This window comes from Rattus norvegicus, chromosome 1 (genome assembly GCF_021556685.1).
Source record: "Rattus norvegicus strain SHRSP/BbbUtx chromosome 1, alternate assembly SHRSP_T2T, whole genome shotgun sequence".
Taxonomy (NCBI): Eukaryota; Metazoa; Chordata; class Mammalia; order Rodentia; family Muridae; genus Rattus; species Rattus norvegicus.
In genome coordinates this window covers 105884296-105898117 of record NC_141534.1, presented here as the reverse complement: position 1 = coordinate 105898117, position 13822 = coordinate 105884296, and the positions used below count along the sequence as shown (strand labels likewise).

Genomic DNA, 13822 nt, shown 5'->3' with positions numbered 1-13822 from the left:
CCTCCCTCCCTGTCTTTCTCCTACCCCTCTGTGTGTGTGTGTGTGTGTGTGTGTGTGTGTGTGTGTGCGCGCGAGCATGCCTGTGCTTTGTGTGTGCACAATCACAGAGACTAGAGGTTGGCCTCGGATGTCTTTATCCTTCTCCACCTTATTGTCTGAGACAGGGTGTTTCATTGAACCCAGCGTTTGCCTGTCCATTTAGCCTGACTGGCCCTCAGAGTTCCTCCTGATAGATGATCTCAGTACATACATTCCACGTGTGCCCCACTTTTATGTGGGTGATGCGGATGATATTCGGGGCTTTATGTTTGTGCATAAGTATTTTATCAATAATTCTTCTCCCCTTTTAATCAAAGGGTCTTATGTAGTCCAGGCTGGACTTGCACTTGCTACATAGCCAAGAATGGCCATGAGCTTTTTTCTCATTCTCTTGCTGCTACTCTCCCGAGTGTATCACCATGCCTGGTTTATGTCTAATGGAGATTGCATAGGGCTTTGTGCACGCAACGTGAGATCCTACTGCCTAAGCTACATCCTCACCTTTTGTTTGTTAGTGAGTAATGTGAAGACCCTGGCGTACTTTCCTCTCCTCTTTTAAGACACACCCATAAGGACAATGCTTCTGCTGCCTCCCACATGAAGTTTTTTTTTCTGAAATGCTAAAATAATATTTAGTTTGCATAGCCAGTGACAGTGTTAGACTCATCATGCACAAACAGGCAGATCAGGAGAAGACTGGTCCAGTCTCCAAGCTATAGACAGAGGCTAAGATATTAGTTCCAGGGTTGCTCCTTGGGTGTGAAGCAGTCTTCCTTGGCTGTGAGAGTCTTACGTTGGGCTGATGGGAAGGTTCAGAACTCACTTGGGTACAGTGAGGTAATGTCTGTGAAGTATGTGTGCAAATCAGGCTAATGGTTAAAAACCAGCTAGCATATGTGATTCAGGCATTTGCTCTGGAGCAAGGAGGGCTTAGTTTAAATCCTGCCCAGACACATAATACTTAGTGCCTTTGGGCATATCACTCAGTCTTTCTGTGCTGTGTTTTCCTCATTTAAGAGGCAGGAACAATAAGTCCCCTCTCCAGCAACACTGGTGGCTGGGGTTCCTCCTTGCTGGGAGTCAGTGCTGAGTTACAATATCTGGGCACAGAGCTCATGGGAGTGGATAGAGTCAGTGGAAGAAGACATTTGGTTTTTGATTCTTACTTTCTTTTTGTTTTTCTGCACAAGGATTTTCTGTGTAGCCCTGGCTGTCCTGGAACTCAGTCTGTAGACCAGGCTGACCCAAACTTAGAAATCTACCTCCCTCTCCCTGCCTCCCAAGTGCTGGGATTAAAGATGCTCACCACCATCCCTGGCTGTTTCTTTTTAATCTGACAGACATGACATCCTGTTCTGTATCCCTAAAGCCCCTTGATCACAACCCTGTTTACAGTTCAGGGACTGGAGGGATGGGAGAGGTGAGTGAGTGTGGGAGGCCCCAGTGTGAAGCAGCACCACAGAGCCAAGAACAGGGGTTCTGTTGCGCTATGCAAAGTGTAAGAAAAGTCGGTTTTATACTTAGAGGGATTAGCCGCTAGGTGGCACCAGGAAGTCTTTTTCTCTGTCTGAGGGAAGAGGGAGCTGCCTTGACCCTTGTGTCAGAGGAACAAGTGCTGGAAATTGTCCTGTGTCTGAGGGAATAGGCTGAAGTCTGGGCCCATGGTTCTCTGTAGGAGAGCTGGGTCTAGGTCTCTGAGTCTAAGGGATAAGGGCTTGTGTGTGGACCCCTGGGATTGAGAGAGAGGATCCTAGGCCTGGAGCTTTGGGTCTGAGGGATTGAGGTCTGGGGTCTGCACTCCAGGGTTGCTGAAAGAAGGATAATCTTGTGCAAAAATGCGAAGAGCATTTGAAGGTGTAGGCTGGGTACAAGCGCCTGTCTGCCCCAGGATCCAGGACTGTGGGCTTTTGTCTTCCCCAATGCTTCCCCAGCAGTGAGGACTTCCTGCTTTGAGAGCCTTATGCCAGGATGTGGAGCTTAACTTTCTACTGCAGGAACTGCAGTCCCCAGAGAGCATTCAGGAGGGGACATGTTTGAGGTGAGTGTGGGATTTAATCTACCAAGGTCCTGGAGGTCACCTTCTAGGCTGGGCATGGGACCCAGTGGCTACAGTCCTCAGAAGTGTGTCACCATCCATGAGAGCAGGGTCGTCCTCAACATTTCCCTTCTCCATTGTCTGTCCTACAGGCATTGATGGTTTCTGTTCCCTCCTCTTTGTGTTGATTAGTTTTAACTTGACACAAGCTAGAGTCATTTGAGAGGTTTGGTGGTGGTCTTTCACACAGCCATATTAACCCTAACCAGGACAGCATGGCTGTGAGCATGTCGTGGATCCATGGGCATAGCTAGCGTACCACTGTGGATGACAGCTGTGCCTTGCAGTGTATCTTCAATAACCAAAACACGTATGTTCATATGCATATATTAATACGCAACATTGAGACATCTTTGAATGTAAAATTCGATCTAATTCAATCTCTTGTATAAACTTGGATGTCTCATGTCCCATAAGCAAATATTTGCACATAGAGTCTGGATGTGCAGGGAGGGAGTCTCTAAAAGTTTGCACGTGAAGTGGGGGGAAGATGCTGACATATACTGAGGCCCCAAATCTTTATCTCAGAGCTGGTTGGAATGTGATCTAATGTGTCCTTAGATGTTGAATCTCTGGGGCCGAGTCTGCAATTCCAAATCTCCACGAAAGGGCTTTGTGGGCCCAAAGAGCTTTGTGGGTGAGAGACAGAATTCCTCATCCCAGGCATGTGGGTCTGCCACACATCAAGTCCATGCCAATCTGACCCTCTGGCACTCAACAGGTCATTTCTCAGTCTTTGAAGAATTTCTTTGTCCACACTGTTCTATTTAATCTGTGAGACATCCATTGTTTTTAAGGGTACAGGGAAGTTCTGTGTTTGTGTGTGAATGATAATGCCCAAAATACAGGACCTCCTTTGTGAAAGTGATTATTTTCATCAAGGGAACATGGTATATTTAAGATTCATAGGGTTAGTCACCGTGTGTGTGTGTGTGTGTGTGTGTGTGTGTGTGTGTGTGTGTATGTTTGTGTGTGTGTGCATAAGTGTGTGTCCAGGGTCATCTTCATCCACCCCCTATCAAAAAAAACACACCAAAAACCCTCCACTGTAGAGATTCAGAATTGCAGACCCAGACCGTAGAGACCCAATATTCATACACCAACCTGCTAGATCAGATTCCAGGAACCCTCAGTGTCCTTAGAAGGTGAGAGCTGGAGAAGATGTAAGACACGAGTCAGGTGGAGGCTGAGACTCTCACTCACAGGACTGAACCTTAGAGACTGTGGCAGACAGTGATGGAGACAAGGGGCCTGGCAGAGAGGATCGGAGAGAAGGTTAAACTGTGTTCAGTGGGATCCTGGTAGGTCCACCACAGAGCCCCACCCCAGACACCATTATGTTCATCTTCATTGGAGAGGGCCTTCCTGTCTCCCTGTGTCTCTGGACACCCTGCATAGCCTCACAGCTCCTCTTACCCCCTTTACCCCAGACTCCCATGTTTCTGCTGCTCTGTCTTGATGGTTCACAGTCCTGGGTCACTGCACACTGTCCTCATTGCTGTGAAGACCACGCCACTGTCTGTGCTGTTCTCCTGGGATGAACATTCTGGAAGATTCCTGTTTGCTTCAGGTATGACCCTTGTCATAGGATTTTCATGAAAATATGTCTCTGTGGAGTGGAGACTGTAATGGATGCTGACAGCCTGTGCCTGGTCAGTGTAACAAGTCAAGTATTTTCCAGGGAGGGGGCCAGCTCACACATGGAGTGCCCTGGAGAGCCTTCTGATCTGAAATCAGACAGTTGACATCCTACCTAGTCCATTGCAAATAACTAATTGTGTGATATTTCTCCTTTTCTCTTCCCTCTTTTCTTCCTCTCCCTCCTGCTCTCCCTCTTCCTCTCCCTCTTCCTTTCTCTCTGCTTTCTTCTCCTCCTCCTCCCCCTCCTCTTCTCCCTCTTCTTTTGTGTGTGTTTTGTGCAAAGTCTCTCACTGATTCAGCTAGACTGGCTCACAAGCACCAGGAATCTGTCTCCCATCTCCAGGAGACAGACACTGTCCTAGCTGGCTTTTATGTGCATGCTGGGGAATCCTACTCGGGTCCTCGTACTTGCACACTGATCACTTTATTGACCAAGTCATTGATCTCACCTAGATCCTCTCATCTTTACAATTTTCCTTTTTAAGTATATTCAAATCTTCCTCCCTAGTTTTTTTCCGGCCTTGCTTTATGCTTTCAGAGCCGATATTGTTGATATCTTGCCTTATCTCTTTCAGTGTGTGTGTGTGTGTGTGTGTGTGTGTGTGTGTGTGTGTATGTGTGTGTGTATGTATATATATATATATAGACATTTAAAAAAGATTTTTAAAAATGATTTATTTATTATTGTTTTAGGTGCATTGATGTTTTTCCTGTATGTGTGTGAAATCTCCTGGAACTGGAATTCTAGGCAGTTGTGAGCCACCATGTAGGTGCTGGGAATTGAACCTAGGTCCTCTGGAAGAGCAGCCAGTGGTCTTTTTTTTCCTTTTTCTTTTTTTTCGGAGCTGGGGACCGAACCCAGGGCCTTGCGCTTGCTAGGCAAGCGCTCTACCACTGAGCTAAATCCCCAACCCCACAGCCAGTGGTCTTAATGGCTAAGCCATCTCTCCAGCACCTTATTAGAACATTTATAACTCATCCTGTAATTCAACTTAAATATTTTAGTCACCAAATGACCCTTCACATACTTATGGTACAGTCACCAAGATCTGGTGCTGGTTTCCCCCTGGCTCCCCATGCCTGTGATCTCCATCAAAAAGAATTCATCTGAGGTGCAGAGAGCTTTGTTTAGAAGATGGGAATTTATTGCAGAGCAAGACACTCAAGGGTGAGCATGGACTATGTCCTGGTCTACGCTATAGGCAGGCTTCACCCTATTCCCAAAGCCTCTAGAACATGCAGCTTTTCCTGTGGGACTTAGTTTTGTCGGTGTGACTAACAGGCCCAGCTGGATGGGAGAGTGGAGCATTCATGTTGTTTCTCAGCCTCCTTGTAGGGTATGATCTCACCGGACTTCAGCTCCTGGAGTAGCTCAGGCACCACCTCCTCTCCCAGGGCCATAGCCGTGACTCAGACCCTGTCCTCCTGACCAGTAATTAAAGTCCTGAAGCCCATGCACTGGGTTCCATAGGTTGCTGACTGTGAGGGAGGGATCCAGCCACACCCAGTGTCCTCACCAGCAGCTTCTGTCTCAAAGTCTGTCACCAGGAGGCCTCAGAGGCCTCAGAGGAAGGCCACCCTGAGGAAGGCTCTCAACCTAGCTTCTTTCTCCATCAGTGGGACCACCAGCAGTATCTCACAAAGTCCTCATATCCTGCCAGCCTTCGGGATGTTGATGCCACAATTCCATTCTCCCTAGGAGAAATGGAGTTCACTAAGCTGTGTCACTCCTTAGCCTGGTTCTGCTTACAGTGGTGTGGTCCCATGTGCCCAGCCATGCTCTATTCCTCAGCTATGGTCTCTCTATGTCCCTATGACACACTCTATGGTCTCTCATATCCAATATGGAAGGCTGGGTATCTCTTTACCCTGCGGACCTAGGGTGAGATTAGGTTGGGAAGAAAAAGCATTAGAGTGGCCACCATGTCCCCAGTGAGTATGAATCTATCTCCATACCTGCAATTTCTTCTGCATGCCCCCTTTCTGGTCAACAGATCACAGGATGTCACCAGGGCTGCTGTTTTCCTAAACCCTCCCCCTTCTTTTCCTCCCCATTCCTTTCTTTCCTCTCTCCTCCCCATCCCCCCTTTCCTCTCTCCTCCTCTTCCTCAGTCTTTCTTCCTTCATCTTCTGAATGGGAGAAGATTCCCTAGAGGCAAAGGCACTCAACCTTGAGAAAACGCTGACTTGAGTGCCTCCTGGGACAATTCTGCATGCCTGAGACTTTCCTGTCTGGGTAGGGTCTCAGTCCACTGGAGCCCTGGAGATCAGTAGCAGTTTGTGCTGACAGCGAGACTCAAAGTGTGAATGTGGATTTGGGTATCTGGGGTCCTGAGCTATGCCCTGCAGACCCTGGAGCTGGACAGTGTGTCAGTCATGTTACCCCTTTGAGTACAGAGTACAGGAGACAGAGCACAGTGATCCCCCTGCACACCAGGCTTGCTGAGCTGCTGTCGATGGAAGCCCTCTGGACATGGCCTCACACACCGCTGCCCATCGGAGCCACTGACAGGGTGTGGGAGTGGTAAGGTTTGTCTCTCCACCCCACAGGTCACCTGCGAGTTTGCCTCTGAATCCCTCTCTGCTCCCTGTCATGGTCACCCATGGCACACCCTAGCTCCACATCTGTGACTGAGAGTCCCTCTGTTAATTGCGGCTTGTTGTCACCAACACCCACAAAGTGAATGAGCTTCCTGACTCTGTGGTCACCCTCCTTTTCCCCAGCCTTGTGACATGGAGTGACCTCCTTCCTCTGCTCAGAAATTCCTTAGTCACCCTGTCATCTCCAGGAAAAACGAGGGTGACATTTTAGCACCACCCCACCATATACCCAGGTGCATGTGGCTTGGATCTTGCTCAGGGATCCATGGACTTGTCACTGTGTGCCTGTGTCCTGTCTTCCCGGGTGACACCCTTCCTTCATCTCTGCAACACACACATGCCAAGGCCACCACCACCTCCTTCTGCTTGAGCAGTTTGCAGACCTGCCATGCTCTTAAGTTGGGAGAGGCATAGGGAACCCCTCTGAGACCTCCAGGACCAAGTGTCTCTGCTCGTTCTTCCTGCTAAGCACCAGAGTTGGAAGCGTCAGGAGATTTTGGATTCTGTCAGCTGAATCGTGGGCCCCCAGATGCCTAGAACCCATACAAAGGGATGGCGTGGACCATGAAATTGATGGTTGTCAGTTTACTAGGGAAGGCTCAGGACATCATGGGGTGATCTGCAGGTTGGCCTTGATCCAGTTCATGCATTTTGACACTTTGGTGAATATGCTAGGCTTCTTAGGATAGGCACAGGGGTTACCACCCCATGATGTAATCCCTTGGAGCATCCTATCACAGAGGAGTGTGGTTCCAGAGTCACCCTGAGAGAAGAAGGCACGGAGGTAGAGCGAGAGAACATCCCATTTTCTGTCTGGGTGCCCCACCTCTCATCCTTAGCCACCAACAGATTACTGATCGAAACTTTGCAGTTTGCCTCCCAGGAAAATGCAGGATAGCATCCCAAAGGGAATATAGCCTGAAGCCCTGGGCAGAGGGGAAGGCAAACAGATGCAGCTCCTGTACTGAAGGCAGTGTCTCCGTGTCAGTGTGGGGAACAGAAGGCAGGGTCCCCAGGTCAGCAGTAGGGGAACAGAGGTGACACTGCCTGTGAGGTCATCTCCTGGCCCCATTCCCACGAACATTTTCTAGGGCAGACACCTCATAGTCAAGGGTGAGCAGGGGCTTGGAGAGGCCAGCTCTGACATTACAAGGGTAGTTTGGTCATAATGCAGCAGGAGAGACTGTGGCAAACACCTGCGAGGGAGGGGGTGGGGTGAGACCAGATGAGGATAAAGATCTGGTTGGAGTCCTCACCCAGCTCAAGCCCTAGACAAGCCCTCCCGCTTCAGCCTTCCTGCAGCCTCATCTCATGAACACCAGAGGGCGCCTGAGAGCAGAGTCAGCTTGTCCCTGCTCAGTCCAGCACCACCCACAGCCCCCTTCCAGCACACCAGAGAGTAAAGTATCTCACAGTGGCCCAGCTGAGGCCCTGCAGAAAGCAACCCCTCGTGTGCTCTGAGCCCCGTTCACACTCTGTCTGTTGACACTTATTTAGTCACAAGCTCCTTGGTTCCCCCGAAGCCCTCTGGCCCCTCCCCTGGGGACCTGGTACCTGCCTCCTCCTCTTCTCCCCCAGTTCTAAGTACCCTGCACCCCTGTGTCAAGTGCTGCCTCTTCTAACCTTGCACACAACATCCCCTCCTACCACAGTGACCCTCCCAGTCTCAGGCCTCTTGTCTGCCCCGTGACCCCATCACCTTATGACATTCTACCCCATCTCGCCTGAGTTGTGCTTAGTGCTTATGGCTGCCGCCTTTTCTGGATCTGTGTTCTCCACATCCAAATCCCCCTCCTGGCATAAGCATGGGGCTTCAGGAGGCCCCTCAGGACAGGAGAGTCTTGAGGGGAACGGCTTGAGTTGTGCAGGAGACTCAGGAGGTGCAGCTTTCCTAAGTGCTATCCTGGGGCAGGCTCTTTGATGATGCAGTTGCCTTCTGTGCTCCTGAGGCTAATCTAACAACTCATGAGCTCGCCAAGATGGATGACCTGGTGTGTTGTCTTCTCTGTCTGTGGAATAGAAATGCTGACCCAGGAAGAACAATGCTGCATCCACACCCCCCCCCCCATACACACACAATGGTGCTCTGGGTGGTCCGGGCTGCACTCGGCTCACTGTTGGCTGCCCAGGGTCTAGGATGGTCATAGGCACCATGGAGATCCATAAGAAAAGGCGTTCACAGGTTGAGAAGCCTGGATGTGGAAGAGTGAGAGACATAGGGTGGCTTGGGAAGAGAGGGGACAGGACTGGAGTAGAGGAGGCTGTGACACACTGCAGGGCAGGGTGCTGAAGGGCTATGGTGTCTAAGCATCTGAGGAGATGCTGCTGGGCCTCAGGTAAAATCAGTTTCCTTCACTCTGGTTGTCTCCATGTCTCGTCTTATTGACCTGGGGTTGGGGCTGCTCACCATGCAGGTGTCTCTGTCTAGCACACAGAATGAATTCTGTCGCCCTCTGTAGATAAGAGTCCTTACAGACATCACTGGACATGAGGGTGAGGTCCACACACTGCAGCATCTTTGCACTTAGAGCTGTGGGCCGAGAGAACACAACCATGACAGGAATACAGGAGCTCAGTTGCCCGGCCTGTTCCTCCAGAACCAAACTTCCTGCTCCAGGTTACAGGGTCTGACCCAGGCATACACTTATCTGGCCTGGTGCTGCCCCAGCCGGATGCCAGGCAGCCGCTCCCCAGCTTAGCCTCCTCAGTGGGCTCCTCAGTCACCCTCACAGCCTCTGTGGTGTTGGCTGGCTCCCTCAGCTGACAGAGCATCAGGTCCTGGCTGTTGTCAGCATCCGGGCTGAGAAACGTGGGCATTCGGAGGCTCCTGTTACAGAGTGGGTGTGGGATGGAATGTCGGACAGGGACATCCTGGCCAGTGTCTCCATCAGCATCCAGGCTGTGCTGACCCAGCCTCACCTTGTTATGCGAGGGAGAAGCAGAGACGAAGGAGAAGGAGCATGCAGGGGATCTGGACAAAAGGGAGAATGAGAGGAGAAATGGATGAGGAAAGAGAGAATGGACAGCAGAGAGAGCAGGAAAGTACTGGCAGGATCAGGAGGAAAGCAGGTGGGGACACATGGGAGCAGTAAGTACATGAGAGAGAAGAAGGGACTGGGGACAGATGAGAGGCAGAGACAAACAGAGGAAGTGGGCAGTGAGGCAGGAAGTAAAGAGAGAAGGGGAAATGGAACAGGGAAGGGGCAGGCCTGAGAGCCACTCAGGTGCACTGGGCTAGCCTGAGCTTGCCTGGCAACTGCAATATGGTCACAGCCCAAGCTCTGAGCCCACTTCCTCCCAGTACCCTGCCCTGTCTCTGTGCTCATCCAGCTGTATTGACACAGCTCTGTCCTGCCTCTCCCTTGGTGTCCCCCAGCGTGGACATGATCCTAGAGTGCCAGGTTGGTCTGGAGAAGCTGAGGACTTCCCTCACATTGGCATATGGGTCCCCCCATTCCAGCCTTGTAGGGCGCAGTGAATCCTGTTCTTCAGTGTGGTCAGTAGTGATGGGGATGGAGAGTGAGACCCAGACCCAGAGATAGTTGGACATAGATCTAGAAGGGGGGACCAATAGTGACAGATGGTCACAGAGGCACCCAGAGGAGGACAGAGATAGGACAGAGCAGAGGCATAGAGTCAGGAAAAGAGGAGAGACAAAAATGGGAGACATGAGGAGAGACTCAGGTGCTCATGGCCCATCTAACCCTCTGTCCCTCTGATCCAGCACCAACCTTCGTCCCTCAGACCTCTACCTCCCATGAGGTCCTCCAAGGAAGAGGCTGTCATGTTCTTCCTTGAAGGAGAGGAGCTTCCTTCACCCCAATTTTCTTCCTACTAATGTGTTTGGGAGGTGGATCCCAGGGATCCTTGCTTGTCGGGTAAGTGCTCCTGCCACAGCCACACCTGAACCCATCCTACCTGGGATGCAGTGGGCAGCTGTGAGTTCCCACTGGGGTTGGACCAGGACACTCCCCCACCCCCACCCCACGAGGCTGCGTGAGAATGACAGATACGTTGTGGTTTGGCTAACGATTTTGGAAAGCTGAGATATGTCCTCCATTGAAGAATTAGGAACCCCACCAGATGACACAGGATCTGCCCCTGAGGTAAAGTGGCTGGAGGCAGGGAGTGGACTAGAAGAGATCTTCTATGACATCATGGCAGAAGAAAAGTAGAGGGAAGGTCTATTCAGCATGGAAGGGCTGAGACAGGTGTCAGGGTGGCAGCACAAGAAATAAGAACCCCAGTCCCTGGTCCTAGGCTGGAGAATGAAGCTGGGCTTCTGTGAGAGGGAAGAGTTACAGGAAAGAAGGGAGGAGTCTGGTTCCCTTTTCTTTCTGTGGAACCCTCAACTTCTTACCATATTCCCCCAGAGACAGCATGAGGCACAGAACCAGGAACCGCATGGCAGCAGGGGGTGGGCTTGGAGCTCTGGTCTCTTGGTCTCTCTGCAAGGCCTTAGAAAGCATTCACCCCTCCAAACTCCCAGCTGGCCCTGCTGGCACATGGGAGATGTCTGAGCCACACCTCTAACTCTGTGAGCTGTACACTTGCACCAAGGAGAGTGGTTGAGCTTGAGAATCTGTATCTCCTAGTTCTGTGGATTCTGGACGGATTGCTGTGGTCTGAGACCTAACGGGGAAAGGACGCATGAGCAGGGCTGCTTGATCAAAGAAGCTGAAAGTTCGGGAAAGGGTGACAAGAACAGGGGTTTGACTGGCCCTCAATCAAAGTCTCCTTGCCTAGACACCAAGAAAATCCTTGCTGCCAAGTCTCAGTGGTCAGAACAATCTATGCCAACTAACCCACTGCCGCTCTGAGGCCAAATCTAACTCTCCAACGCCTCTGAATATTTACATGTTTTTATAGCGCTCTCGCGTGTGTGTGTGTGTGTGTGTGTGTGTGTGTGTGTGTGTGTGTGTGTGTGACTGTATTTGCTGGTACAGGCATCTGTGTCAGGCATGGAGGCCAGGGGAGGACAGGATGTCCCCCACTGTCAGTGTCCCCCTTACTCTTTTGAGACAAGGTCTCTCTGAATCAGGAGCTCAGATGGTGGTCAGCAAACCTAAGCAACCATGCTGTCCTCACACCACTCATCAATGGGGAACTCAGGTGTGTGTGTGTGTCAGGTGGAGTTCTTAGGATTGGGACTCAGATCTTCCTGCTTGTGTCCCCAGCACTTTCCTCACAGCCCGAGTCCAGGCTCTAATGAAGCTGAAACGGTCTCAGCACTCAGAACCTCTGACTCCACCCTCACACGTGCAGATGTGCACTCCCTTGTCACAGGGCTGCTCCTCATGGCTCACAGATGCTCCTGTCCACCACCCTCCCATCAGGAGAAGGACCCTCCATGACTGAGCCTGTAGCATGTGAGAGTGCAGCTCCTGTGGAGGATGTGGGGTTCACTGACTTCTCTAAGCACCCTCCGTTCCCATGCATTCTCCACAGATGCCATATTCTCTCAGGCCAAGAGAGAATACCAAATGTCAGAAACCCCGTGTCTTCTCAAAGACCTGGAGCTCATATTTGGTTGGATTGAAAATTGCATTGATGTCTCACAGGAGAATCAGAGCGAAAGCCTGGCCACTGACCGGGTGAGCTCTCCCCAACTGTGCCCTAGTCCTCCATTCTCTCTGATCTCCATCCTCTGTACTCAGTATTTGAACTGCTCAGAGGAACGCCAAACCAGCATATCCTGATGCTCAAATGGACCCCACATTTGTCACCCGAGTCCCTCTCAGTTAGGACTGCAGAAGAGTCCCCACCCCCAACTCCACTCTGACACATAAGTTCCTGTGTGCCAAGCACCCTGACTAGTCCTTGTTCTAGACATGGCTGAGATCCTTGGTTATCAGCACAGTCCAACATCTCTCAGAGACCTGGAAGGCCAGTGGAAGGAGATGATGCCCCTAAAGGCAGGCTCTTCCTGCTTCCACCCAATAGCCATCACTGAAAGTCTGGCCTACCTCATCCTCCTTTCAACCAGCTTCCCTTGCCTCACAGGATGCTGGTCTGACCCAGGTTCCAGGGAGCATCACACAAGCTGTCCCTAGAAATGGACATGAGTGAGCTCACAGTGTGACCCTGGCCTGGGAACTGGGTGAAGGTCATGGCATGGCAGATCATGGCAGTTGACTTCAGATCCTGGTTTCTGGGTGAGGTGAGATAACCCCGCAAACCCCTAGGGCTTCTCACAAGGCTCACTGTGCTATCTCTGGAGCACCCTTGCAGAGGCATGGGAAGAAGAAGAGACCATGGCAGGGGCAGAACATCTTTCTCCATCTCTTTGGAAACCTGGAGGTCCCATGCTCTTCCCTGACAACCTGGACCAATTGTCCCTGCCTCTAAGGGACATGTTGCTCCCAGACACACAACTGGAACTCAGCCTCTTGGCTTCCAGATCTTCCTCCAAGGATGGAGGAATCCTGGACACCATGTGACATTCCCATCTCAGTATTGATGAGATGGTGTCTCTCCAGTCTGCCCCTCAGGAGCCTCAGGGGCCCAATCTACACTCTCCTCACCCAAGTCTGAACTCAGCCTCTTCCTCTTCCAGAACCCAGCCTTCCCGCCCTTCCCCTCCCACCCCGAGTCCTCCACTCAGCCAAGTCGCACAGACTCTAACCCTGCCTTTCTTCTCTACTGACAGCAGGCTGCTGAAGACAGTGTGAGGACCTGGACCTGCAGCGTTGGCTGCCAAGGAGATGAGGAATGTAGCTGACAGTATTTCACGACACACTGCTGAGGTGCCCTGCAGCTGGGAGAGGCCAGAGCAACACTGTGAGGAGACACGAGTCTGCTGTGTCTCTTCCAGCCAGGCCCTCTCTCCTGTCCCTTCCCAGGCTGCCTCTGAAGGATGCTTGCCCAGCAGGCAGCCTGGGGAGATGGCGTCTCTGGAGATCTGCTTTGCTTGCTGTCCTAGCAGTGAATGTACTGTCCCTCTTGCAACCAACTTTTTTACTGTTTAGGACAGTAAATAAAAAGTCTGTGGTTGTGGCCTAGTCTAATGAAGATAACATGGCCATGGAAACAAAGACTGACTGTTCTTCCACAGGACCCCTATGTGTACTTAGGAATATTGTTTTTATTTTAGGGTTTAGAGTGGGAGAGTTCATTCAGCATGGGTTGTTACAGAGAAGAAGAAATACTTAGCCTTTGACACCTAGCTGCTGTTGCAAGTTTCAGACTGACACCTCTCGTTGATCATCTAGACTATTTCAACTCTCATGGCAATGATCCCATTTGACCTGGGTGTGTGCATGTGTGCACTATAGGCTCAAAGAAGATCAGTGCAGCCCCAATCCAGGTCAACTGAGGAGATGATCAGTTAACCTCCTCTGCGTCCTAGGCCTCTGTGCCTAAGTTGTTCTGGAAACTACACTGTTCTTTGCTCTAAAGGGTGAGACAGGAAGCATGCATTCGTGCACTCGTGAGTTCATTCATGTA

At 51.0% G+C, this 13822-nt stretch overlaps 1 pseudogene; it reads right to left on the bottom strand.

Annotated features, from left to right (window-relative positions):
* Positions 1-6979: 6979 nt before the first annotated feature.
* Positions 6980-10782, bottom strand: LOC103691133 (prostate-specific antigen-like; annotated as a pseudogene).
* Positions 10783-13822: the final 3040 nt, after the last annotated feature.